Source organism: Athene noctua, chromosome 5, assembly GCF_965140245.1.
Source record: "Athene noctua chromosome 5, bAthNoc1.hap1.1, whole genome shotgun sequence".
In the NCBI taxonomy this organism is placed as follows: domain Eukaryota; kingdom Metazoa; phylum Chordata; class Aves; order Strigiformes; family Strigidae; genus Athene; species Athene noctua.
The window spans coordinates 40,033,169-40,058,391 of record NC_134041.1 but is presented as its reverse complement, the minus strand read 5'-3'; the positions used below and the strand labels follow the sequence as shown (position 1 = coordinate 40,058,391).

Sequence of the window (25,223 nt, the reverse complement as noted above, 5' to 3'; positions counted from 1 at the left end):
TGTTTTGGGGACAAGGGTGGAAGGTTAAAGCCCCTAATAAGCTTCTCTGCTGCGTCATGAATGCAGAAATTCACTACATTAAAGAATAGAAGCTTCTTAGGTCTTTTGTCAAATTTCCTGTGTAGGATTGTTCCTTTTATTAGATTTCCTATGGCTGTCTATGGCATTTTTTATTCACATCAGTGAGTGGGGGTGATTTTCAATAGTCATAATAAACATTATTTCATTTCAAATAAAACATTGATAATATGTTACCTTCTACTTTTGTCTCCTGCATTGCCTAGTTATTGGAAATTTTGTAATAGCTATAGTTGTTGGAAATACACCGTTCTTTTGTTTGATCACTGCACTGAGAATTAAGGGCTATTTTAGATTCTAGTCAGTTTCCTGGAAAGATGTCCAGAATGAAGTTCTGAAAAACCTCTTTAATTTTGCTTTTATATGAAAAGGAGCAGGTCCCATGTGACAATTGGTGATTCTTCTTAATCAAAAAGAAACTTTTACTGAGAGGAGTTTCTGAAGGGAAGGAAAATAGTTCAGTAGAGATACAGCACAATGCAGTAGACCCTGAGACTGTGGCAACAAACCTAGCTCTGGATTCAGAAATGGGATAGTCAATAGCAAGGTGCCCAAGTTAATTATCCCTGCCAAGAAGGGTTTACAGTCCCTGGGTATGATAATAGTGTCCTGTATGGCTTTGGGGACTGAAGTCGATGTCAAAGTACAAGACAGGCTTGCTGCACAGGAAGGCATTGATGGCCCCTGACTCTTTGTAGTTCACATCATTGCAAGGTGTAGACTTGCTCTTAGTCTCAAAGTAAACTAGATTTATGCTGGAAGTCCTCTAGTAAAATAAGATGTGTTTATATACATGCCAGAAGCCCTATTTTAGTGAGATCAAATAATCCCTTTATTACAAACTTAATTTCAATGGGGAACTAATAGAGGCAATGGCATATCCTCTTGCCAGTATGAACTGTGTCTGTGCTTGGGTAGGAGCTGCCAGTGTAGCTCTCTTCTGTGGTTGTAATATATCTGCTAAATATTTCTCAGAGCAGGGTAGGTCTAAAAGACTTTCAACATCATTTAAAGAAATACATGTGCTGCTTTAAACAGAAATATGCAGTATTAAGATGGTAAAAAGAAAAATCCCAAATGCGAGTGTAGCTTTGGGTACGAATGTGCTGGATGTTTATTGATGATCTCAAATTGAGGGAGGCTTTTGTGTTGTGTGGCAATAATCTGTTCGGTAACTCATGTTCTACTGTTCTCATCTTCTTTAACCTACAGGCTAGGATGCTTTAAAATGAATCACAGTTTAAGAAGGATTAAAAGCTCTTTGTGAATCCCTCCATATCTATATATAGATATATGCTTATGTATAGTGCATGCCCTTGTATTTTGTTCTGAGCTATTGCATTTTCATTATTTTATTTGAGAAGACACAATTGTGCTATCTATATGAGGAAGGTGCTTCTTAAATCTAAGTAATAGGTGATAAAGGGTTAAAAATCTGAGGCCCTGTTAATGTAGGGAAATGCTGACACAAGTTCTTCAGTCCTTTTCCTGACAGAATACCCAGCTTTAATTTGCTCATCTCTTTACCCATATAACATTGTACATCTGTCCTTGAAAACAGCTCTTGCAGCATGAGCATAGCCAGTGGAGTCAATTTAGCAAAGGTTGCTGTCTGTGTCCTAGCAATGCAGGCAGACAGCCTGGAGCTACTACTTATAATCAGCTAAACAGGTATATGAATAATTACTAAAGATAAGAAGTCTGTGTTAATTGCTAGTTTTAATCTTGTTGTCATAAATTGTTACAGAATTATGTTCCTTCTTCCCCCCCCCCCCCCCCCCCCAGCAACAACATGTCAAAATAAGTATTTTTCTCAAAGTCATCTAGTAAAGCATACACATACTACCTGAGAGTCCTTTATATCCACTTTAAAGCTTTGTTCCACTGTCAACATGGTAGAAGGAAACATGGCACTAAAAAAGCATGAAGTCTGAAGTATTTGGAGGTGACTGAGACCAGAGTTTGGCTGTTTCTGAAAGCAAAAACTGATTCTCAACCTGTTGTTTCTCTTAAAATGATTGTCTACCAAAATGTTCCCTTGGGGAATCTGAGCGAACCCACTTTCTTTTCAGGCCATTTCCTTTCTTCTGCAATTACTGTATATTATCAAAACAAACAAAAAGATAAAGATTCCTCTATCTTGTCGCTAATGCAGTAAATCCTTCACAGCAAGTGGGGAAAATTAAGGAACGCTCTTAGAGATTGATTAGTGTATAGGTTGTGACAGTGACTGCATTTGGTCTTCACCAAGAACATTTTGCCTTATTAGGCTACTTTGCAAGCTAAACTATATCTCCCAGTTTGCTAAAAATAACTCTGTAAGGCTTTCTGGCAGATTGATAGAAAAGTGTATGATGATGGTACATGGATTTGTTTAAATACAAAGCTAGAAGCATGAGCTGGCCTCCAAAGGATGAATGTCTCTGTATCCCAGAATGGAAGCTTTCCAAGACAGTGGTGCCAATTTGTAACTTTTCTTCTAATTCGTAACTTCAGATTTTATCTATTTGTTTATTTATTTAACCTCTCATATGTTAGATATGGCATCCTTAAACATCTGTGAACTTCTGATGGTTTTCTAGTCTCTGCAGTTGTCTTAGAGAAAGTGACATTCAGTGTTGTTTTCTTATTTTTTTTTTAATTATGAAAAATACACTGCATCTCAACTTTCTCATCTGAATGCTCTCACAGTTCACTCAACACAGGAAAAGGGTTCTGTCATTAACTTTCCCATGTACAGGGTGTAAATACTGTGGCTAACGAAGGACATATCTTATCTTTACATCTTTTCTTATTCCATTTATGCCCCACTCAGGGTGTTTGTGTCACATATTCCTTCTCACTACTGATACCTTCCATATTTTTGTGGATTGATTTTAAAAAATAATAATAAAAAAAGGATATAAGTAAATAGCCTAGATTTCCTCTCAAGCCCATTTTTGGATTAGGGACACTCAGTAAAATGAGGCCAACAGGATTATGCAGAAGGGAGGATGACTCAAAAAAAGGCTCCTCAGAAAGCCTGAGCAGCCCTGCTGACACCACTGCTTCCTAGGACAGGGCTGGAGTAAGAACTGTCAACTGGAGATGCATGTATGACCTAGAAGGAAAAACTAAATGAAAATAGTTACTGGAATTGAGTATTTTCATGGAGGGATTATTCTTTTGAGATCTTAATGAGAAATACTCATACAATTTATATTTCTGAAAAATATTTCTAACAGGCAAAACAGCACAAACTGGATTTACAATGCTAAGAAAAGCCCAGGAGCCCTAGCAGGACTTCCCAAAGCTTCAGTTTCATTTCTCTTTCTCATCCCTTTAGTCCTACACAGCCTCACAAGCTGCTGTTTTGATAGTTCTCTGCCTTCTTTCAGTGAGACTTGATTAGGTTGCTGTCTTCAGAGCTGCCTCCTTATCCCCTTCAACAGTTAAGCAGGAAGAGAGGAAGCTTAGCTGTAATTAACCCACAGCTTGCCAGAGGTGGGTTTTCAGCTACGAATAGTTATATGCTTGATAAAAACAAATATTTTGACTGCGAATATAATCTTGACCATCTCAAAAAGCAGCAAAAAATATTTTATTAAAGTGCATAGTAAAACTTTCTTAGAAATTCCTCAAGTCTTGCTTCATGTATAACAAAGTTTTTAGTCCTTTGTAGAACCATATGAATGCTAAATGATTAGTTTGAAAGCTAAAGAAACAGCTGATCAGATATTCCCCCAAAGTGGTAGCAGGCTAAAAAGGTCTAAACTAGATGAGGAAAATTGGGCAGTTTGCAAGATGTGGTATAAAATATTTAATCAAAAGTTACTGAAAAATGTGGATGTTTTAGAAATCCACTTGATCGTGCTGAAAAATTGGATTTGGTATCGAAAGGGCTTCAGTTAATTTCTATTTCTGTCTGATTTGCTAGAAGAGATGTCATGAACTCTAGCCCAGATGCCAAAAGAGACACTGAAAGTGGAGATGAGCACTGAAGACCTTTGTGCCATGTCCCAGTTTACCAAGGAGTTTGAAGGGAAGCATCTAGAAGTTAAGACATCTCTAAAATCTGGAAAAACAATAAAGCTCCCATGTCACAAAAAGCAGTTTTAAAAACATTTATTAGTGTTTGTAGCAAAATAACTACAGTAAAAGAAGGGCAGAGAATCACAGGTGGGGTATGTTCTGCCTGTCTTTAGAATTGCCTGATGGACAAGTTGGGGTGAGAGAGGCAGCTGCAGTAGCTCTACTGCAGGTGGAATAGTCCTGGAGACAACTCTGAACTGATGCTGTCATTATACAGTGATTTTTTTTTTTAGTTCTGTAAAGCCTCTCTCCTGGCTGTCATCCTACATTACAGATGTGATTTTTCCTTAGTGTCCTTCATTCTTTATTTCTGCATGGTTTGGTTACCTTTGCTTCTCAGTTTTCTGTAAAAATGTAGCTGTGAAGAGGACCAAAGATATGAACATTATGAATATGGTTTCACTCTGTAATTCTGGGGATTTTCCCCCCATATTTAATTGTAATTTTATAGATGTTTTTGTTTTCCTGCATGTGGTAAAGAGAGAGGGAGGGAGGGAGGGAGGAAGGAAGGAAGGAAGGAAGGAAGGAAGGAAGGAAGGAAGGAAGGAAGGAAGGAAGGAAGGAAGGAAGGAAGGAAGGAAGGAAGGAAGGAAGGAAGGAAGGAAGGAAGGAAGGAAGGAAGGAAGGAAATAGAGATTAGAAAATTGCAACATTACATTTTATTAGATGGATTTAAGGTAGACCTTCTTTTCCAAAGAGTATGGCAATTGACAGAAGTGGTTTTCGTTGTGGTGCCTAGAGGCCTATCCCAAGCCTCTGCATAGGTTTGAAGGAACAATTTTTCATAATGGGGTAACAAGAACATGAGTATTTCCATGGTCTTGGAAGTTAAATAGGGCGTAACTCTCTTTCAGAATGTTTTAAGTGTTTCAGTCCAATTGCTGTGTGCATCCAAAACAGCATTTGGTGTTTCCAGTTGTGTAGTCTGGATCAGAGGGACTGTCAAAGCATTTAGCTACACATGCAAACAGTGGTCATGGGCAACAGGAAAAAAGAAAATGATGTGTTGTTACAGTTTGTAACTTTCCTACCTTTGTTTTATAAAGCTTGACAAAGAAGGGGACAGAAGGGTAAGTACTTTAGTCATAGTAATCTCTGCAATGTAGTAATCCTTGATTTAAACAAGACAGGACTAAACCACATAAAAGAGTCTTTTTTACTTTGTTTTTTACACTGGGTTTTCCTCTCACACCTCTCTCTGGATGGAGTTGGATTGATTCTGGAAGAATGGGTTATGCATGAAAGACACTTGATGAAGAATCAAGGGATTTTTTATTTTTTTCCAAGTACACGGTTGGTTTCTGACTGGGATGCAGCCCTGTGATTTATAACAGTTTCAACTGACTCAACCTACTGTGAAATAGTAGGAAAAATCCACAAGGCCTCCATGTATTCTGTGTATTTCAACTATGTAATTGTAAGCCTTCTAAAGAATTTTTTGAATCCTTTGAATCAATAGTAAAATATATACATATCCAGGGAACTAATTCTTGGGCAAATAACCTGCTCTAGACAAATGTTGTAAGGAACTACCCTGCTGTGTTAAGCAGCACAGCAAAACTCTGATGAATAAAGATTGGTCCCCAAGATAAACCTTTAAATCTTTGGTCATAGAAAATTTGCATTGCTAAAGGGTTATATTATGATTCAGTGGACAATAACTGGTATTACAGCTACTTGAAGAGAATTTCCTTAACCCTTACATTTTCCTTCTCTGAACAACTTTTCTGTTCTTTCCTCTGCACACCTCTCATAATGAAATTACAGTAGAACATGATGATGTCCTCCCTTGTACAGTCTACTTGATACTGAAGCATCCAAAAGGGGGATTTGATCTCCACCCCTCTGCAGCCTTTTCATCTTTTCCTATTGGTGGTCTGTCTTTATTACAGGTGTTCATGTATTTGGTTCATTTTTGCAATATCACCAAAGAGGGGTAAGTAGGGAGAGAAGCAAAAATTACACCCAAAGGCCATCTAACTTGAATTAGTTGGAGATAAGCATCGTGCCGTTTATGTTGAGCAGTCAAAGGCATCTGAACATACAAATCTGTCTACATCAGTAACTTGTTCACTGTAAGAAGCAGTGTTCCATGGGTATGCAGGTCTATGGCACCATTATGACTTAAGGATGGGCTCTTCTGACTTTTTTAAAATACACTCCTTGAGAGAGAAGTGTCTTGGTGCAGAAAGAAAAGAGCAGTACCATGTTGATGCTGGTTGTGATTTGTTACTGTGCCAAGCAGTGACTGACAGGATTGAGGTTTGGGAGGATTCTGATCAGTAATATTGCTTGGCGTTGACAACAAACGGTAAACTGACAAGAGCTGTTTCAGGGTAAATGGGACTTCCTTGAAAATATTTCATCTCTTCATCTCTTAATCAGCTAGAGGTGGGCCAGACAAGCATCTCCTCTTTCCCCCCTGCAGGACTGAACGATGCCCTCACCCTCTGTGTCCTGTCCCTGTGGGGCGGAGCGGCTGGCTGGCCCTGCAGTAGAGCAGCCAGACACACCACCACACTGCCGGATCCCTGGGGCCTCAGTAGAGCCGCACGGAGCAGGGCCAAAGAGTCTGCTCTCCCACCCCTGCATTTTAAAGGTGCTCCCCAGTACAGACCTGCTTCTCCCAGTAGTAGGTGTCTTCAGTGAGTCTTGTTAATAGTTATCACTGCCTGAGATAACCTTCTCTGTGATGTAATTTGACATACTGCTGTCAGTGGGACTTAAACATAGTAATCTTTAAAAATGATTGGGAATTTGCCTTAGAGAAAAAACTGTTATGATTAATTTCTACAAGTGATAAACCACTCCTTTTTCAAAATACTGCATTCTATGAAGTGTGACTTAATCCATTTAACTACAGAGCCTGATGCTTCTGACAACTGTGACTTGAATGTCATCACAGAAAGTGATATTTCAAGTGGCAGGGTGGGATTAGAAACCTGATGAAGATTTGTCAAAGGAGAAGTAAGTACATAATTTTTAGATAAGTGATTTGTCTAAACCACTTCCGCTGAAAAGACAGGCAGCTTAAAAGAGAAATGCTGCTAGATTAGAAAGAGCATTTAATTGCAGAGGGGAGCAAAAAGGCAATCTTATGATGGTAGTTAGAAAAACAAAGGATACTGGGGAATATGAATTTTCTATACAGAAATAACAAGATAATTTTTTTCTTCAGAAAAGAAGATTTCATTGAGGCTTGTATGAGGAACGAGGCAGCCTCGCTATTTGGGACCTTGCAACTGCCTGATATGTTCTTCATGTTGCTTTGTGTTTTTTTCTGAAATATGAAATAACACCATGATAGCTTATGAGCTGTGTAAAAAAAAAAAAACAACTAAATGCAGTAAAACCTGAAACAAGCACAAAAATGTACATTCTGTGTCTGTGTAAAATATATGTAGAGTTATGGTCAATGATAAATTTCATTCACATCCACCAAGTCTGAGCTCAGTGCAGTTAGGGAATTTGGTCTTTGCTTGGGATTCTTGCCATACTTCTCTTGTTGCTTTGCCAGTCCTCCAAAACTCGTGCTTGCTATTATCTATTCTGCCAGCACAGCTGTATAACTTACAGGTCTTTAAAGCATCTGTCCACTCTGAAAGGAAATAAAAGCAGTGGTACTTTTCTTTTGCATGACTGAATCTCGAATTTGATCAACTGCAGTGGAAGCTGCATTTTGTGTGAGTGTTTGTTCCAGCAGCCCCGTGGGATCACCTCGATCTCTGAGGACCCAGGTGAAGGCTTGCCTGGGCTCTACAGATTCTCCGCTGTGGATACTGGCCCAGCGCTTGTTTTGTACCACCTGTAGCAGCCATGTTGTTAAGAAGTCTTCCTTCAGGCAGGCCTGTGCAGCTGTGAAATTACAGAAGTATTATGGAGGGTTTGGTTTGCAGTACTGCTTAGTCTGATGGCAAAGCAATAACCCTGTCTGGCAGGCTGACCTTGAAGTCGTAAGTCAGGAGTGGAAGTTAGGCAAAAAGCACACATACCTTTTACTTGTTTGAAGTAGAATCCTTGGGAAAAAAAATGAACATGAAATCTGACAATGCTTTTTTTGTGGAATCATTTTTCAGAGAAGAGCTGCTCTTTGATATCTGTGATAGTTTGCTGCTCCAATCTGTCATGTTGCAGACTCTCTGCTCAGGTGTTTACAAAGCGTGGTTAAGTGACTGTAAGCATGGCATGGAAAGCTGAGGCCATTTTTTTCACCGAATTTTTCTGGAGAGCCCGTATTTTTTTAAATCCTTTTTTTGTTGTTTCTATTTGGTTCGGTTTTTCGCTGGAACCTGTAGGCTAGCTTCACTGCAAAAGGGCCGGATGCGCCTTTAAGAGGTGGAGGTGCCTTTGTGCAGGTTGTGCCGGGGAAGGAAGTGGCTCCGCACCGCAGGAGGCTGGCAGGAAAAGGCTGGTGCTCGGCCGGCCACAACTTAAAACTGCCAGTTTTCCCTCTGAGAGGGAGCGAAAGAATTGTCACGGTAGCTTCCTGTTTGGTGTGGTTTGGGTTTTTTTTCTCTCCTGTGACACTGTCAGCTGAAGGGTTGTCCACCACCGAAGGCTTGTTGTGCCATGGTATGATACGTGAAACTTGTTTAAAACTTCCATGGGCAGCGCTGAATTCGCAGTGGCGTGGGAAAGGGGGATGCGCTTGGAGCAGCGGGCGGCCGGAGGAGGTGAAGGGCTTGAACTCTTAAAAAAGATAAGAAACCCCACCAAAACCCAAACTCCCAAGCCAGCAGCTCAAGCAAGGCTGTCCCGCGGGTGACAGGGGGTGCAGCGGGCAGCGCCCACTCCTCCCGCGTGCCTCAGTTTCCCCCGCAGCGGAGGGGCGATGCCTCCCGCCCCGCCAAGCGGCAGCGCTGCGCCGGTGGCTGCCGCCGCTCGCCCGAGGGACGGCAGCCAGCGCTGCCCCGGCTCGCCAGAGCCCCGCCGCAGCCCCGTCGGCCCCTCCTGCCCGGCGCGGGGCGGCGGCCGCTCCGGAAGGAAACTCCCGGCCGCGGGGGCCGCCCGCCCCGGGCGCTGCTCCGCCGCCGAGGCTGCTCTGGACGCTAATTAGCATGACTAGTTTGATGGATTTAGTCAACAGCATTCAGCAAACAGGGTAGGGGGGAAACAAGTGTGTAATATTTCCCAAATCTAAGGACTTTTCAGCCCCAGTGTCCTTAATGGTCTGTTATGTGGACTCGAACAAGTGTTGCTTCCAATTAATTGATCGAGGGGATTTATTTTAGTATTTTGGCTGGATGCCAGAGACAGAGGCTTTGTCCTAGCGTTTTAAGCACCACCCCTCCTTGCAAGTTTGAAATGTGAGCTGCCTGGGTGGTTTTTTTTCCCTCCTCTCTCTTTCTCTCTCTTCCTTCTGGCAAAGTGGCTCTGTGTGTGTGTGTGTGTGTGTGTGTGTGTGCGTGCGCGCGCGCGCGCGTGCATGCATGAGTGTGAGAGAAGGAGGGAGAGGTGTAATGGGAAAGCAAGAGATGGATCACTAGAGGCAGAAAAGAAAACCATCAATATCAGTAACATGCAGCTGAGGTGAGATTTTTCTGAGTGTTTGATTTTTTTAAAACCCTTTCAGAAGATTTAAAGCAGCAAAGCAGCCTTCTGCCGTGCTGTGTACCGAAGACGTACTCCTAAGCAATGTCACAGGGATGCTTACATGGATATTGCCGTTTTAGGTCTGTTCGCGTACGTGTGAAGTTTTAAAGCTTAACCTGATTCTCTTTATTGTCTCTAGAGGGTTGTAGCTTGAGCACAAATAGCCTGTTGGCAAGTACGGCATGAGCCCATTAGCAAGACTCCATCTGTGATTGGTTTTGCCTGGAAACCGGGAGACAAGCAATGAATAATTGATGTGTTGTGTGCAGTAGCTGGACAGGCAAGGAGGAGAGAGAGAGGGAGAAACAGAGCAGGGTGCCCTCAGAGGGGGGAGAGCGAACAAGCTTGGAAATAGCTACTGGCTGCCTTGTGCTGAGATGAAGGCAACCCCGGCTGTCTTTGTTCTGCACTGGCTGCTTTCTGCCTAGAAGTGTTTGCAGACATATGTGGCCTCTCTCCGGCGCGGAGGGGGAGCGGAGGCGGACCGGCCTTCCTGAATGACATGTAACTTGTGGGTGAGTTGGGGGGCGGGGGGTCGTGCGTGTGCAAGCGGGGACGCCTGTGCCTGTGTGTGTGCGCGCGCGCGCGCGTGTGTGTGTGTGTGTGTGTGTGCGCGCGCGCGGTGCATTGTGGGTAAGGTGGTGTGCGGCGGCGGGGGGTGCCGGCCTGGGGCTGCCCCAGAGGGGGGCCGGAGGGGTTTTCACGGCTGGCTAATTTAGCTGGACTTCACCGTATTTTCATTTTAGGGAGTGAACCGTTTAGATTTTACAAGAGTCTTGATTATTGTATCTGCAATCATAAAGCCAAAAGGCAACGGCAATTATCAGTGGCATTTTCTCCAACTTTAACCGGTCTGGCCCTGTCAGAACGTGATGAGCTGTTCAACGAACAGCAATGACAATACTGCTGCCACCATTTCATTTCTGCTCTCTTTAGAAAGACCTTGCCATGCAGAACTCACTGTGTCAAGTGGTTTCAAAGAAGATCCTGAAGAAGTATTAGTATCAGTGGCAGTCATGGGTATTCAGGTTGACAAGTTTTTTGCCCCTTGTGTTGACAGGTGTCTTGTTTATCTCTTTGCCGGTGTAAAAGCTAGAAAGATTGTTTAATTTGCATATCATTTATGAAGTTCTCAAAAAGTTTTGAACTAGCGATGCCAGACTGGAACTTGGCATGTTGGTTTATTTTTTGGTTTAGTTACACAGACTAAAGCAAATAATAACTTTAACTTAAAACTGAATAAAATTAAATATATTAATGTACAGTAAAAATAAAATGCAGGGCATCTATAGAGCTTCAGTGTTTGCAACTCAGACATTGACAGCATGGTGCATTGGGGGAACAGACTTGCCATTGTATGTAGCAGCTCTTTGATCAGTAAAATCCCTGCATAAGGTGAAACAGACTTTGCCTAAAGTAGTGTCGTCAGTGATCCTGTGTCCATTGAAGCCAAAACAGGTGTTGACTTAAATCATAAGAACTACTTCCCCTGAGCTCAGGTGAGCCCATGATTAAGATCTGGTTGAAAAACCCTTAGTATCTGTCAACTTTTGATGAAATAAATGCTCTCTGTAGACAGATCTCTGGGGTCACCTGGCCAGTTTGAACCCGTGTTTATGACAACAACTTATCTTTGCTCATAAAACTACAGATGATGATGATGATGTTTTTTCTGCAAATCTGTTAGATTTTGGAGAGAAAAGTTACTGTGGAGACCGGTTTCTTTCAGGAAGTCATGTCTCAATCAAGTTAAGCTAACCAGGTCATTAGTCTGGGATGAAACAATTAGCATGGCTGAAACACTACCTGGAAATGTAAGTATGTAAAATTAAGATCCAGCTAAAATTGCTCTAAGTTGCCTAATATTTCTTTTAATTTTTCCTCAAGTTAGAACTTTATTACAGTTATATTGATAAAGTAATTATCAGCAGCTAATCACGCATAAAAGTAGAAGCTTCTCTCAGTCAAGCAAAAGCGTATTTCCTCTGTGCTGTCACCGATCCGCTTAGCAGGATTTTGTTCCCCTTTTTGATTAGCACTTAAATCAAGATGGCAGCTGAGGTGCAGTAGAACTTGCAAACAAGTGTTTGGTTTTATGCAAATCTACTTCAGAAGAACTTGGTCAGTAACGCTTCATTTTGAGTTTAAGAAGTGTTACCAAAGGCTCAGTTTTGAATTTAAGATGAAAATTTTGATGTAAAAAACCGACTTAATTTTATTCCCATCCACCCCACTTTTACCCTTCTGGAAAATCTCTGGGGAAATAATGTCTGAAAATGCAGTGGTATTTCGCTAGTGAAGAAGTCATCTGAATGTGCAAGGTACAGTGTCATGGTAGCAATTGAAAATATGATCATAAGAGAGGTTTGAAACTGCGTTTTAAACTTTTAATCTTATACAGATTGTGGTAGAATGGGCGCAAATTTCAGATCTGTGCACATCAGTGTTTCATTGGTCCTGGCAGAAATGTTCCTGTGTTCATACTTAGTGAAACACATGCACTCGTACGGGTATTACTTGTCCTGAAAGTAGCATTTTAGTCCTGGAACCCTTATTGTTGCTCTAGGAACACTGGGGAAAGCTTGTCCCCACGTAGTGCACAGGGACCAGCTGTTGGTTACAAAGCAAAGAAGAGTGTGCAAACCAACAATGAGAGAATAATGGAGGATACTTTGGGCTCAGTTAATAAACAATTTGTTGTTGTAGTAACAGGTACTGTATTAATTACAGTGAGATAATTTAGAGAGAATGGTCTGGCAAAACAGGCCTTCTGTTGCTGTAAAGGTTAATATAGCAATCTAGCCCCCCAAAACTCTCCAGTTACAAGATGTGTAACTAAGACAAGAGAACAGTGTTTCTCTATGTTACAATGTTAGCTGAGGACACAGAAGTTCCCATGTCATCCTCAGTTGTCACTGGTGCTATGTAAAACGCAAGCTGCTTTCTCGTCACCAGGACACCAGCAAAAGGGGTATTACTGATCAACAGCAACGAGAAATCTTACAAGAGTGCAGCCAACAGGAAACTCACTCTGTGGGATTTTACAGTTGTGATTTATTTTTCTCACAATAAAAGACAGAATGTTATACTAAATGGCAAAAGAGCTAGCTAATCAGGGAAGGAGCTAGCCAGGGGGGAGCACAAATAAACCCAAAACCTTACCATGTGTAACATTGCTAAAATGATGTTCCAGAGGTCTCAATGAAGATGCTCTCTGGTTTTGTTCCTTTCAGTTTGAGAACAGAGACTGCCACAGGAAATACCTTCCTCTGAGGCTGCTCTTGCAAGTGGAACTTCTGTTTTGTCTTGGGTGGAACAAGCAGAAGCAGCTGCTGTTGTTAACAGACTGCCGTGAAACTGCTTGTAAGCAGATAGACAGAGAGCCACTTTCCTTTTGCTCAAGGAAAAAAATCAAAAGGTGGGGAAAAGTAGCTTCCTCCCTGTGCTGCTCAGCTATTACTGCATTGTAGTTCAGAGCTATCCAACCTAGAGCTGGGTCATCTAATTTGTGTGTCAGAAACCTAGCTGGGCCATGTGGATAGCAGTGCAGGCTGAGTGGATGGTTTACTACTTCCGATACCTTGCAGGGTACAGCATATGGTGCAGCATAGATGTATCCTGGGGGTTTTAAAAATACTGCTGTAACAAATGATCCCACTGCCTGTCCTCTGAATTTCCTAGAGTTTGCTGTGGGCGGTTTTTCTTCTACTGCCTTTCCAGAAGAAACCAGAAAGTTCTGTGAAAAACACTATACATGGCATCTGTTTCACTGTAGTGTGGAGTTACAGATGGGTTTTTTTGAGCAACCAAACCAAACAGATCTTTATAAAACCAGGTAAAAGTTAACACACTGGAAAAAATATATTGTGTTAATATCTCTTGACTCTTCTAACGGCAGGATGGGGATGAAAGTTCCACCAGTATACCTGCTTCTAAAATGCTTTAGCAAAAGGATGTTTAGGTATATAAAACAGTTGTTCAAGAAGTAACTAAAAGTCAACTTCTTCACTATTGGAATAATTTGAAGTTAGTGACAAAACCTGTTAAACTAGAACGTAAAAGGATGAACTAGCCTTCAGATGAAATGGATGCTTCAGTAATTATCAGAGATACACCACTGCATGATAAAGCAAAGCAGTAATAGGCTTTAAGGCATGGTGCAGAGTGCATATCCTTTCATCATCAATGAGAAAGCAGCCAGCCAGTCTGGCATGCGCATAGGCTCTTCCACTGCAGATTCAGTACAGAGACAAGCCCAGAAAGAACACATGACAGGTTATTTTCCCCATTTTAAATTGGAAGTTCCCTGAAGAATTTTCTCCTTAAAATCAAGACAAGGTGTAGTTTTAAAATAAAATGAGTGACTCTGGGACAGTAGTTACTTCAGCAGTGTGGAAGGCTGCCACTCAGTCTACCTATAATAAATAATATACATTTCTCCAGTTCTTGACCTGCATCATTCTCCAATGTCTTGCATTCTCTGGAGTGTGTTACTAATACTGATTCTTAGCTTGCTGAGACTCATTCTGTTGACAGTAATCCAGTGTGACCAATGGCAGTTCTACCTATTCCAGGAAAAAAAGTTAGTTTTGTTCTCAGTCGTCTTTATTAGTACCAATAAAATGTTCAGACACCTAGCTAAGCTTCTAATTCTTGTTGTTTATTATAACTGAAGTACAGCTCTCACCAGTTTGACAAATAACCTTTAACATTTATCAACTTGTAATCCTCTTAATTGAATTTTCTTATTAGTAGTTGGTGTTCTTTTTACCTCCTGAGTGCCACTTACACCTCTTAAATCCCTTAAATTTCAGGAGGTAGGCAAGCTGGACTCCTGTCTGTGTTGACATCCTGTAAGCAAACAAAAACCCAGAACTGTTGGTAAATACAAGACTGTTAGAAAGCTATTTAAATATAATGTTATAGTACCTGGATGGGTTCCTTCTTTCACATGCTTATGATTAAAACTATTTTTGCACTGGATTTTCAAAATCATTCTGACCTAACTTAGTCACAAATTAAGGAAGTAGAGCTTCAACAGAAGCAGAACTAGGGCAACCTGGGATGCTCATAAAATCACTCCCTTACTTATTTTTGGGTATATTTTCTTACTTCAAGCCCAAGAAGCTAACAGAGTGAGCTAATAGGAGATTATCATGTGACTACAGTACTCAGCTAGCTCTGCTGACCAGATTTACTGACCTGTTGTTTGTTTTAGTGGTTTAATATATTTGACAATTTATTAACAACCTTTTCTGCATTAGTAGTAGGAAAAGAAAAAATACTGTGGATTTTTTTGCCACTTATTTATTGCCACTTACTTATCCATATTCTAGCCAGACTTCAAAGAAGGTGTTAACAGTGCTTTTACTGTCTTATCTACTGACACTATCCAACTGTTTAAGAAAGTTGAGTTTTTCAAGCATCACCCTAACACCATGGCTTTTAGAGGAGCCTGTCATGATTTACTTATTCATACAGATTGCAGTGGCTTATGTAGTCTTGATCCTGCTTGATCTGACAGCAGTACTTGCTTCTATTGATCACAGGCTGTTACTTGACTGCCTTGAGCAGCTGTAGGTCTCTGGTTCTGTTAATGGACTGTGCTGGTTTTGGCTGGGATAGAGTTAATTTTCTTCCTAGTAGCTGGTACAGGACAATGTTTTGGATTTGTGCTGAAAACTGTTGATAACACTGGGGTGTTTTCGTTACTGCTGAGCAGAGCTTAGAAGAAGAAAGAGGGGAAATTCAGAGTGTTGGCGTTTGTCTTCCCAAGTCACAGTTACACGTGATGGAGCCTGGCTTTCCTGGAGATGGCTGAACCCCTGCCTGCTGGTGGGAAGTGGTGAATTAATTCCTTGTTTTGCTTTGCTTGCATGTGTGGCTTTTGCTTTCCCTATTAAACTGTCTTTATTGCAACCCACAAATTTTCTCACTGATATCCTTCCAATTCTGTCCCCCATCCTACTAGGAGGGGAGGAGTAAGCAAGCGGCTGGGTGGTGCTTAGTTGCTGGCTGAGGTTAAACCACAATATAGGGTCTACTGTGGATACTTCTCAATGTTCTTGTTTTGCTGCTGCCCATAGCTTTAATTCCAGCCTTCCTGCTCAGATAGATGTGCCACAGGGTTGTGTCACACCCTTGGTGGTTTTGGTAAGTTTGATAATACCTTAGTGAACTTTGACTCTGTAACTGGGATTCTGTCCAGATTTGTCTATTAGCTCTAATTTATAATGCGTGTTTGACAGTGAGCCTGGCTGTCATGTTTGGTTGTGTGTAAAAACTCTTCCTATCCTAGGTGTAATAAAATGGCATATTTTTGGAATTAAGCACCAGTCGTTCGTGTTCCTACATCTTTTCATCCATATGCATTCCTACTGTTTTTCTAGCAATAGGACAATTATGGGGTTAGTGTGGAAGAAACTTCTAAACCATGTTGCCTTCTTGCAAATAGACCATCACTGTTAAATTGTCCTGTTCCAGTCAGTTTTCCGAATGGCTATATATGTTTTCTAACTATTCCTCAGGGTGGAAATACTGTCATTGTTTAGTTGACCGATTTACCTGGAAGATCCTTAAAGTGACTACCTAAAGTAATTTGTGGCTGTCAAGCAACACGCTTCATTAGGCAAAAGTTGCATTAGAATCAGGTTAAAACCAGAAACATTTATGTAGCTTAGTCCATTACAAACAAAAGATTTTAACCTTTTTACTAAATTACTTTATGGCTTGTGAATATACTTTTAAGCTCTTTGAAAAACAGAAGCATAGATGGTCTTTGTTTATTTGTGTTTCTGGTTTTAATATGAGGGTGACCTTGTTTTGAACATGCAATTAAGCTTCTGTCTGTTATTATTTGTGGCTCCTTGTATCATTTTCACAGCAAAATGACCCAGCAGATGGTGTTTGAGCAGAAAGAGAAGATAGCCAGTGGCTGGCTTCTTGAAGAAGTGTTTGAGATGGAGTATTATGAGGCCCAAGTGATTTTACTTGTAAGGAATACGTTTAATACATGATGACCCACAGTTTTCACCCTTCCATACACATTTCTACATTTAGTGAGACCACTATGTTGGCTTTCTGGCTTGCCTGACATTCAGAAAGCCTCTTCTTTGTCTCTACATCTATAAAAAAAATCAGGGGGGATTTATTCTCTCATAGAGAGAGATTTAGACATGGAGAGTTAGCTGATCATTAGTATGTAATACCCCGTAATCTTGGGTTATGTATTTTGCAATAAGAAGAACACATGATACAGTTTATAATTTCTGCTAAATTGAGTGGGGTATAAGAGATCAGAAAAAGGAAGTTTTAAAATCCCATCTTAAGTGTTGACTTAAAATGGCTTACTTAAAGCACTCATGAATCACGTTGCAAAGGCAAAAATGTCCTTCTTGTTAAATGACTGTAATCTAAAATGTTATAGAGAGCTAAATGATTTATTGATGTCTATTTCTGAGGCATTTACCTGCACCTGTGGCCAACCCGTTCCATTTGTTTTGGCTTGCTGACAAATTAGCAAGCTATTTGTATGTCAGATTTGGTCAGTAGTCAACTCCCTCCCCCTTACGTATTGAACAGCTTTTAATTTAATTGTGGTGTTGGCAATTTATTAGCCAGATAGATGTCACTCAGAGGAGTTCTTTTTAAAAAGGAAAAGAAAAACCTAAAGATTTTTTTGTGGCTATTCTTATAGTACCTTATAGAAGAGAGTATGCAGAGCAGTTTCCAAGCCTTTTCCACACACAGACAGTGATCTGTGCAGTATCTTCCTTTCCATTAAATAGTTTGGAACGTGAAATACTAGGTTTTATATATAATGGCTGGAATAAGGTTAACTGTGATTATGGCCATTGTCATTATATCTAGACACCTTTAAGGAGTAAGCAATCAAAATTACATTGTTGGTGATGCAGCTGCATAAATGTGTTACATAAATACTCAGGCAGAGTTGAAGTGCGCATTGCCACCTACAGTGATTACACCACTGTTCTTGAATAAGTTTTGCAGGGGGATTTAAGACAAATTTACTGTGTCTTGCTCAATTGTTTTAACTGTTGGCTTAGATCCTGATCACGGTGAGGATCTGAGTACTGCTTTTCCAAGTCAGAATGCTGTACTGTTTCACAGAGACAATTGCAGGTTGCCTGACCTTGCTGCTTGGATGTCTCCTGCCTTGCAACTCCTCTGTGGCACTGCCACAGCTACTGGCTGCACAGCAGCTGCCAGTATTTCCCAGCTGAAGAGGACTAGTGAAAAATCTATTGTATGGGTATGTTTTGCTAACCTCAATTAATCCAATCTTGCACTTGATGAATTTTAAGTAACATATGAAATTTGGACTTTGATATTGCAAAGAGGATTTTCATGTCATGTGAGCATGCCCAGTGCTGGCTGTCCTGGACAGCTGATTCTGCTAGGGCTCCCTGGGATTGCAGTTGGTGGAAAGACCCAACTATTTTTTCTCCTCTCAAACAGTGCCATGATTGCTACTTAGCACTGTTGGCACTGTACATCTTGAAATGTTTTATGGTCTTACATCTACTTAACCTTTAATGTTTTCTGTCAACATCTATCATGACCTGGTGGCCTATGGTTAGTAAAATGGGCCCTTGCAGGCTGCCAGATACTGTAATGGAATTAGGCCTTTAAAATTATCAGACCTGTCAAAGGGGTTTATAATACTGTGAGAGCTTTAAGTGGTTTCTTACCTCCACTTGAACACATATTTGACCTGGTTGAAGGGTTTTTTCTTGCTTGTTTTATTTTTACTTCCTATTAATACTTTTGAAGGGTGGAGGGGGTGGAGAAAAAAAAATATGTTTCCTTGGCATCTTTGTGGGGAGTCTTCTCAGTTCTGTAACAGATGTCTTATTTTTTGGCTTCTTTTCTGTCTTGCACTTGTAGATTAAGCTCTGCAGATATTGCAGTGGGAACTTGTTCCCTTACATAAGGGAATAAGGACACTTCATTATGTGCGTTGTTCAGTCAGTGTGCACTGACAGCTGACACAAGTCAGGAGAGAATGTCAGGCTCGCTCGGGGGGGGGGGTTGGACTCAGCGTGTAGTGCTCACAGAAGGTGCTGAACCAACACCTCTGGAAACAAATGTCTTCTTCAGAGCAAGCGTGGGGAGGAAAATAACACACTGCACAGTTAAGTCATATTTACCACCTCTGTGTTTTATCCTGAGCAGAGGATAGTACTAGAGAGAGGATTTACCTTTTGCTAGTTTTCAGTTACCTATGAAAATACTGAAAGCAGTTTTGTAGCACCTTGGTGGTTACCCTGTGGTTATAACACAGTGCCTGGTGGTCTGAGACCATGAGAGTTTCTGTAATGTTTCTGAATTGAGAGACAGTACATGTGTCATATCCAATAGAAACTGAAACATGTGATAGAGGAGGTGATTTGACCATGTCATGCACAGCCTTTAGCTGAGTTCAGCAATCATCTTATCTGAGCCTGTTTCCTGAGTCCCACTTTAGAGCAGTTTCCCTATTGTTGCATCTGAGCTGTTCGCTTCAAATTATTGCAAGTTGTTAATACTGCTTTTTGTAGTTAAAGGGTGATCTTACTTTGGCTTCTGAAGTAGTGCCATGCTGACTCAGTTTCTTACCACCAGCAAGGTGAGGAAAGAGAATAAAGCTAATAAAATACTGCTGTTCAAAAATATGTCTTGTTTGAGACCTTATACACAAGTGATAGAGGGAAGTGCACTGCAGCCATTTCATTTGCAAGGAAAATACCTTCTATTACAGAGATTTTTTTACATTTCCATTGTTCTCATATAGCACAGTCAAGAAAGGTAAAAGAAAATGTGGTTCCTGATACTAAATTCTGTGTAGGCATTAGTCCCATAAATTAAAATAATTGGGAAAAAAAAAGTTTGGATTGTTTGACATGACATTAATGGGGATAGGTACTGCAAGAAATTGGCCTCTGAGACAAATACTCATCCTCCAGGAAAATTAATTCCTGTTTTATTTTTTAGAACAATTTCACTCAATAGTAAATCCTGATCTGGAATGCTTCAAAATCCTGACCCTGCTACAGTTATAGGTGTACTTCTCTTTGCTTTGGTGTACAAATCTCAAGAATCTCTCAGGGTTCCCACTGTACTAAGCAAGAAGAGGTGGAGATGTAGGAATAAAATCAGTCATCAGGCAGTCCTGGAAAGTGTCATGAGATTGGCTGTCCCTTCTGATCCAAGAGCTTGAGTATATTGACAGCTAATATTTTTACTTCAGGACAGTCTAGTGAATGATCTCATCAGCTGTTTCTAGCAGATGCAAAAATTATGAGCTTGTGGTAGCAAGACAGACATTACACTGTTTTCTGTGCTTGTGATACAAGTGACAGACATGTCATCAACAGTTTTCTTTTTGAATAAAATTGTCCACAGCATTTTGTAAAGGTTCAAAGGAGATTGGAATTAACTGCTTAGTGAAGGGAGAGGAGAGGACCCCTCCCAGGCAGTAGCTGCATGTTGGTGAAAATTTAGGATTTTTTTCTGGCTCCTGGGAAATGGATGTTTTAAAGGTTGTATAGCTGTCTTAAGAGGAAGTACCTGAACTGTTGTTATTTCTACTTTCATGGCAAAGACATAACAGCTTGGAAAAAATGGGGAGCAATGAACGTCTCTTTTCAGTACTCACTGTTGTTTATTTAGGTGGATGACAAAGACCTCAGATACATACTTTTTAATAGGTTTTTATTAAACAGCAAGGAAGAAGCAGTTTAGCAGTAAGGCAAGCAGCTTTCCACAGAAGCCAGATTCGTCAGTCCTGATTCTCTGCAGCGTTCTTCTTAGTGTCAAGTCAAGCAAACCTGATGCAGATCGCTGGAAAACAGGACCTCTGTTAATGCTGAGGTTATTTAATCCTCAGTGTTGATTCTCAGTTGTGATGGCTTCTGTAACCAGTGTGTTTACTTTGGGCTTCCTACTTCTCTATTATAAGTATCTCTCCTGTAGCCAGAGCACATGTCCCTAACACTGAGTTTGCCTAAGTCATCCAAAATACTGGGTGACAGATATATTATTTGAAATATACATTTGGTTTTCCAGCCACTTAATCAGTTTGAGGATATACAAATTGCAAAAGGTGTCAGGGTGACCCAAAGCAGAGTGAAATGAGGGAATTTATTTGAATGAGGCAGAGCCTGATCATAAAACAATACTGTATGCAAGTTAAACATCTCTTGTTTTAGTGAAGTCCTAGGTAGTAGTCTGTCTAATTCCTCTTCAGCTCAATTCTGACTGCTTTCAACTGTGTCTAATATATAATGGCACTTTCCCCTAACATTGCCTCACTTTTTGCTTCTATGCCTGCATTTGTGCAGTACCCTGACTGTCAAAATGTCTGACTGCAATATGAAAGTTAATGTCTTAGTGTGAAAGTAATATTTATTATTCATTGTCTTTACACTGAAATGTGTCTGTATTTGTTGAACTTCACAAAGCATGTCAAACAGCTGATAATTTTTCAAAAATCTCACTTTAAATAGTGCTTGTTACCTTAAACTGAAGGCTAATTGTGGTGCTTGGTTTTCCATCAGTGGAATCACCATCAGCCACCCTTTTAATTTATGCTATTTCAAGACAGTTTCACTCAGTATCTGGCAAATTTTTCAAAGTCTTCTTCAGAGGACTTTAAATTGTTAACAGACTAAGACATTGCTAAATTTTTTACCAGTTGTCACCATCTAAAACAGGAGTCTACAGTTGAGTTTTCTCATATGTATTTTCATTGTTTGTTTAATCTGTTTTGAGATCACTTTTGCATCAATCAAGAACCCTAAGGTAAAGGAAAAAAAAAAAAATCTAAACGGCTCTCTCCAGAAGCTTCTGCTGCAGATTTCATTAATGATTAAGATATTTCTGGCCTGTCCTTAACTCCCCTTTTTCTTCCTAATTACACTAGAGATTGAAGATTGTGTTACATACTGCATGAGTAGTAATATCTACATATACCAGTATTGACTCAAGCAGCAAAATAATCCATAATCGGATTTCCTCCAATTATTGTAATTTCTCCCTTAAAAGATGGAAGATAGCTCTACCTGTATAGGAAATAGAATAGACCTGTGTTCTGGTTTGACAGTACTGTAAGTAAGTGGGGGAAAAGAGGAAAAAGAGAGAGAAGAAAAGGTTGACAAACCAACAATTCTCTGGTAATTGTGGAATTGCTGATGTTTTAAATTGAAGTTAAACTTCAGCTGCTATAAATTAGCAATCAGACTGGTAACTTCTGCCTACCTTGTACAACCCCTTCAAATTTTCCCACAGAGCTGCATATGCGTTTTTTGGTAATCTCAGCTGTGAAAATTTAGCTACTCTCCACTGAAGTTTTACATGATGGGAAAAGCATGCACCTTTTGCAAGATAGTTTGTTACCTGGTTTCAGTGATTTCTCTGAAGCCTGGAAGAAAGTCATTAAGCTATTATAAGGAGTTTCATGGAGTGAGGATGAGATCACCTTAAGTGAGATCTACACATAAAACTTGTGTGAGCATGGAAATGTCAAACACAGTCAATAAGACTGCGCTTATTTACAACTCTCAATACAGGCAAAAGTGCTAGTGTAAGTATAGTTCTACAACAAAAATTGCCTTTTGCTGATGCAGCTTGTTTCACTCAAGGAATTAGTATAAGCTATAAACTAGCAAGATCACTTGTCTTTGCTGATACAAATTGTATTTGCAATAGGCACATATATCAAACTGTTTGAGGGTGGTTGTTCTGGCAGAATATTTATTGAAACGGTAACAAGGAATGGAAGAGGCAAGAAACATACTTCTGGAAGTAGCTACATCTCTTACTGCTGATATGAACTTTCCAATCTTTTCACTAAGCACCATTTTCTGGGAAATGTTCTGTTGCTATCTCACACTGTGTATTCAAACTCAGATTGTGCCTTTAGTTTGTCATGTAGTTCGTATGAAAACATACTGGTAGTTGTGTTGGTTTAGGCCCTGCTGGGATTGGAGACCACGTTGCCGTTGTCCCTCCCCCACCCTCAGACACAAATAGGGCACAAACCCTGGGTTAAAATAGGAAGAAATTTAATACAACAGTGTGATAAACAATCTGAACAACAACAGTAGCAACGATAACAACAGTAAACAGTGATAACAGTGAACAAGACAAAAGATATACAGAGAAATACCGCAATGCTTACAGACAGCTCGCTCGCGATGCTTCCCGCCAGCAAAGCCACAAAGAAAAAAGCTTCCCACGCTGCCCCGCTGGACCTGACATCAGCATGGTATGAATAACCTGCCTGGAGATCCCTTCCCCCTCCCTGCTGGGGAAACTTAACCCAATCCTAGCTGAACCAGGACATAATCCACCCCTTTATTCTATACCATCTGCATCATGTCCAGCTGCCATTTAGCAGTTAACAATAACAGAATAACAATTTACAAAGGCACAGCATAATTCACGGCATGTTCTCACCCAGAATCAAGTCCCCCTGTGGTACACATTGGACCTCTCCATTGTCCAGCATCGCCCACCAGGTACACCCAGGTCCTTGGTCAAAAGCAATCCCGTGGATGGGTTTGCCTTTACCTTTGCCTGGCGCAGGACTAAACCAGACCATTTTTCCCAATATATTCCTCATGCACACCACAGGGACTTTATCCCCATCTACAGCACATGGAGGTTTTGACTGAGCCAGGCCAGCTCGACTGTCAGATCCTCTTGTGTTGACTAGCCAGGTGGCCTTTGCTAGATGCATGTCCCAGTCTTTGAAGGTCCCACCTCCCAGTGCTTTCAATGTGGTTTTAACAGTCCATTGTAGCGCTCGATCTTCCCAGAGGCTGGTATGTTGTAGGGGATATGGTAGACCCACTTGATGCCATGTTCTGCCCAGGCATTTATGAGGTTGTTTCGGAAGTGGGTCCCGTTGTCTGACTCAGTTCTCTCTGGGGTGCCGTGTCGCCACAGGACTTGGGTCTCAAGGCCCAGGATGGTGTTCCGGGCGGTGGCATGGGGCACTGCGTAAGCTTCCAGCCATCCAGTGGTTACTTCCACCATTGTGAGCACGTGGGGCTTCCTGTGGCGGGTCTGTCGCAGTGTGATGTAGTCGATCTGCCAGGCCTCTCCGTATCTATATTTCGGCCATCGCTCTCCATTTCGCTGGGGCTTCACCTGCTTGACATGTTTGATTGCAGCACACGTCTCACATCCGTGGATAATCTCTGCAATGGTGTCAATAGTGAGGGTGACCCCTCGACCTTGAGCCCACCTGTATGTTGCATCCCTACCTTGGTGGCCTGAGGTCTCATGGGCCCACCGGGCTATGAACAGTTCACCTTTGCGCTGCCAGTCCAAGTCCACCTGAGCCACTCTCATCTTAAGCAGCTTGGTCTGCCTGCTGGTTGTGTCGATGTTCATCAGTGGCCCAACTCTTGGGTACATGGGCATCCACATGGCGCACCTTCACAACGAGGTTTTCCACATGGGCTGCAATATCCTGCCACACCTCAGCAGCCCAGATGATTTTACCCTTACATTGCCAGTTGTTCTTTTTCCATTGCTGCAACCATTTCCACAGGGTATTTGCCACCGCCCGCAAGTCGGTGTAGAGGTAGAGCCTCGGCCACTTTTCCCACTCAGCAATATCCAAAGCAAGCTGGATGGCTTTCACCTTGGCAAACTGGCTCGATTCACGCTGTCCCTCAGCAGTTCAGTGACCCGTCGTGTGGGACTCCACACAGCAGCCTTCCATCGTCGATGTTTTCCCACACTGTGACAAGACCCATCAGTGAACAGGGCATATCGCTTCTCTTCATCCGGCAGCTCGTTATATGGTGGGGCCTCCTTAGCACGTGTCACCCCCTGTTCTGGTGACGTCCCGGAATCTTTGCTCTCTGGCCAATTCGTAATCACCTCTAGTATCCCTGGGCGGTTGGGGCTCCCTATTCGAGTCCGTTGTGTTATCAACGCAACCCATTTACTCGACGTGGCATTTGTTGCATGATGTGTGGAGGAGGCTTTTCCTTTGAACATCCACCCCAGCACTGGCAGTTGGGGTGCCAGGAGGAGCTGTGATTCAGTGCCGACCACTTCTGAGGCAGCCTGAACTCCTTCGTACGCTGCCAGTATCTCCTTCTCAGTTGGTGTGTAATTGGCTTCAGAGCCTTTGTATCCCCGGCTCCAAAAGCCTAGGGGTCGGCCTCGGGTTTCCCCAGGTGCTCTCTGCCAGAGGCTCCAGGTAGGGCCATTCCCCCCAGCTGTGGTGTAGAACATGTTCTTAACCTCCTGCCCTTCCCGGACTGGCCCGAGGGCTACTGCTTGGGCAATCTCCCGTTTAATTTGTTCAAAGGATTGTTGTTGCTCAGGGCCCCATTCAAAATCGTTCTTCTTACGGGTTACGTGGTAGAGAGGGCTCACAATCAGGCTGTAGTTTGGGGTGTGCATCCTCCAGAACCCCACAGCGCCCAGGAAAGACTGAGTCTCCTTTTTAGAGGTTGGTG

General features: G+C 41.6%; 1 protein-coding gene across 15 annotated transcripts in view; it reads left to right on the top strand.

Moving 5' to 3' along the window:
* The window catches only part of ZMIZ1 (zinc finger MIZ-type containing 1), a 363,155-nt gene that overhangs the window by 252,925 nt on the left and 85,007 nt on the right, over positions 1 to 25,223 (top strand). Inside the window, exon 1 of one of the 15 annotated variants that reach the window (XM_074907144.1) lies at positions 9,566 to 9,678. The exons of 13 other annotated variants lie outside the window; for them this stretch is intronic. The gene's annotated coding sequence lies outside the window, so the exon portion shown is untranslated. Of the gene's footprint in view, positions 1 to 9,565; positions 9,679 to 10,111; positions 10,257 to 25,223 lie in introns of those variants that run through there. One more of the 15 variants, XM_074907145.1, reaches the window with a different exon arrangement.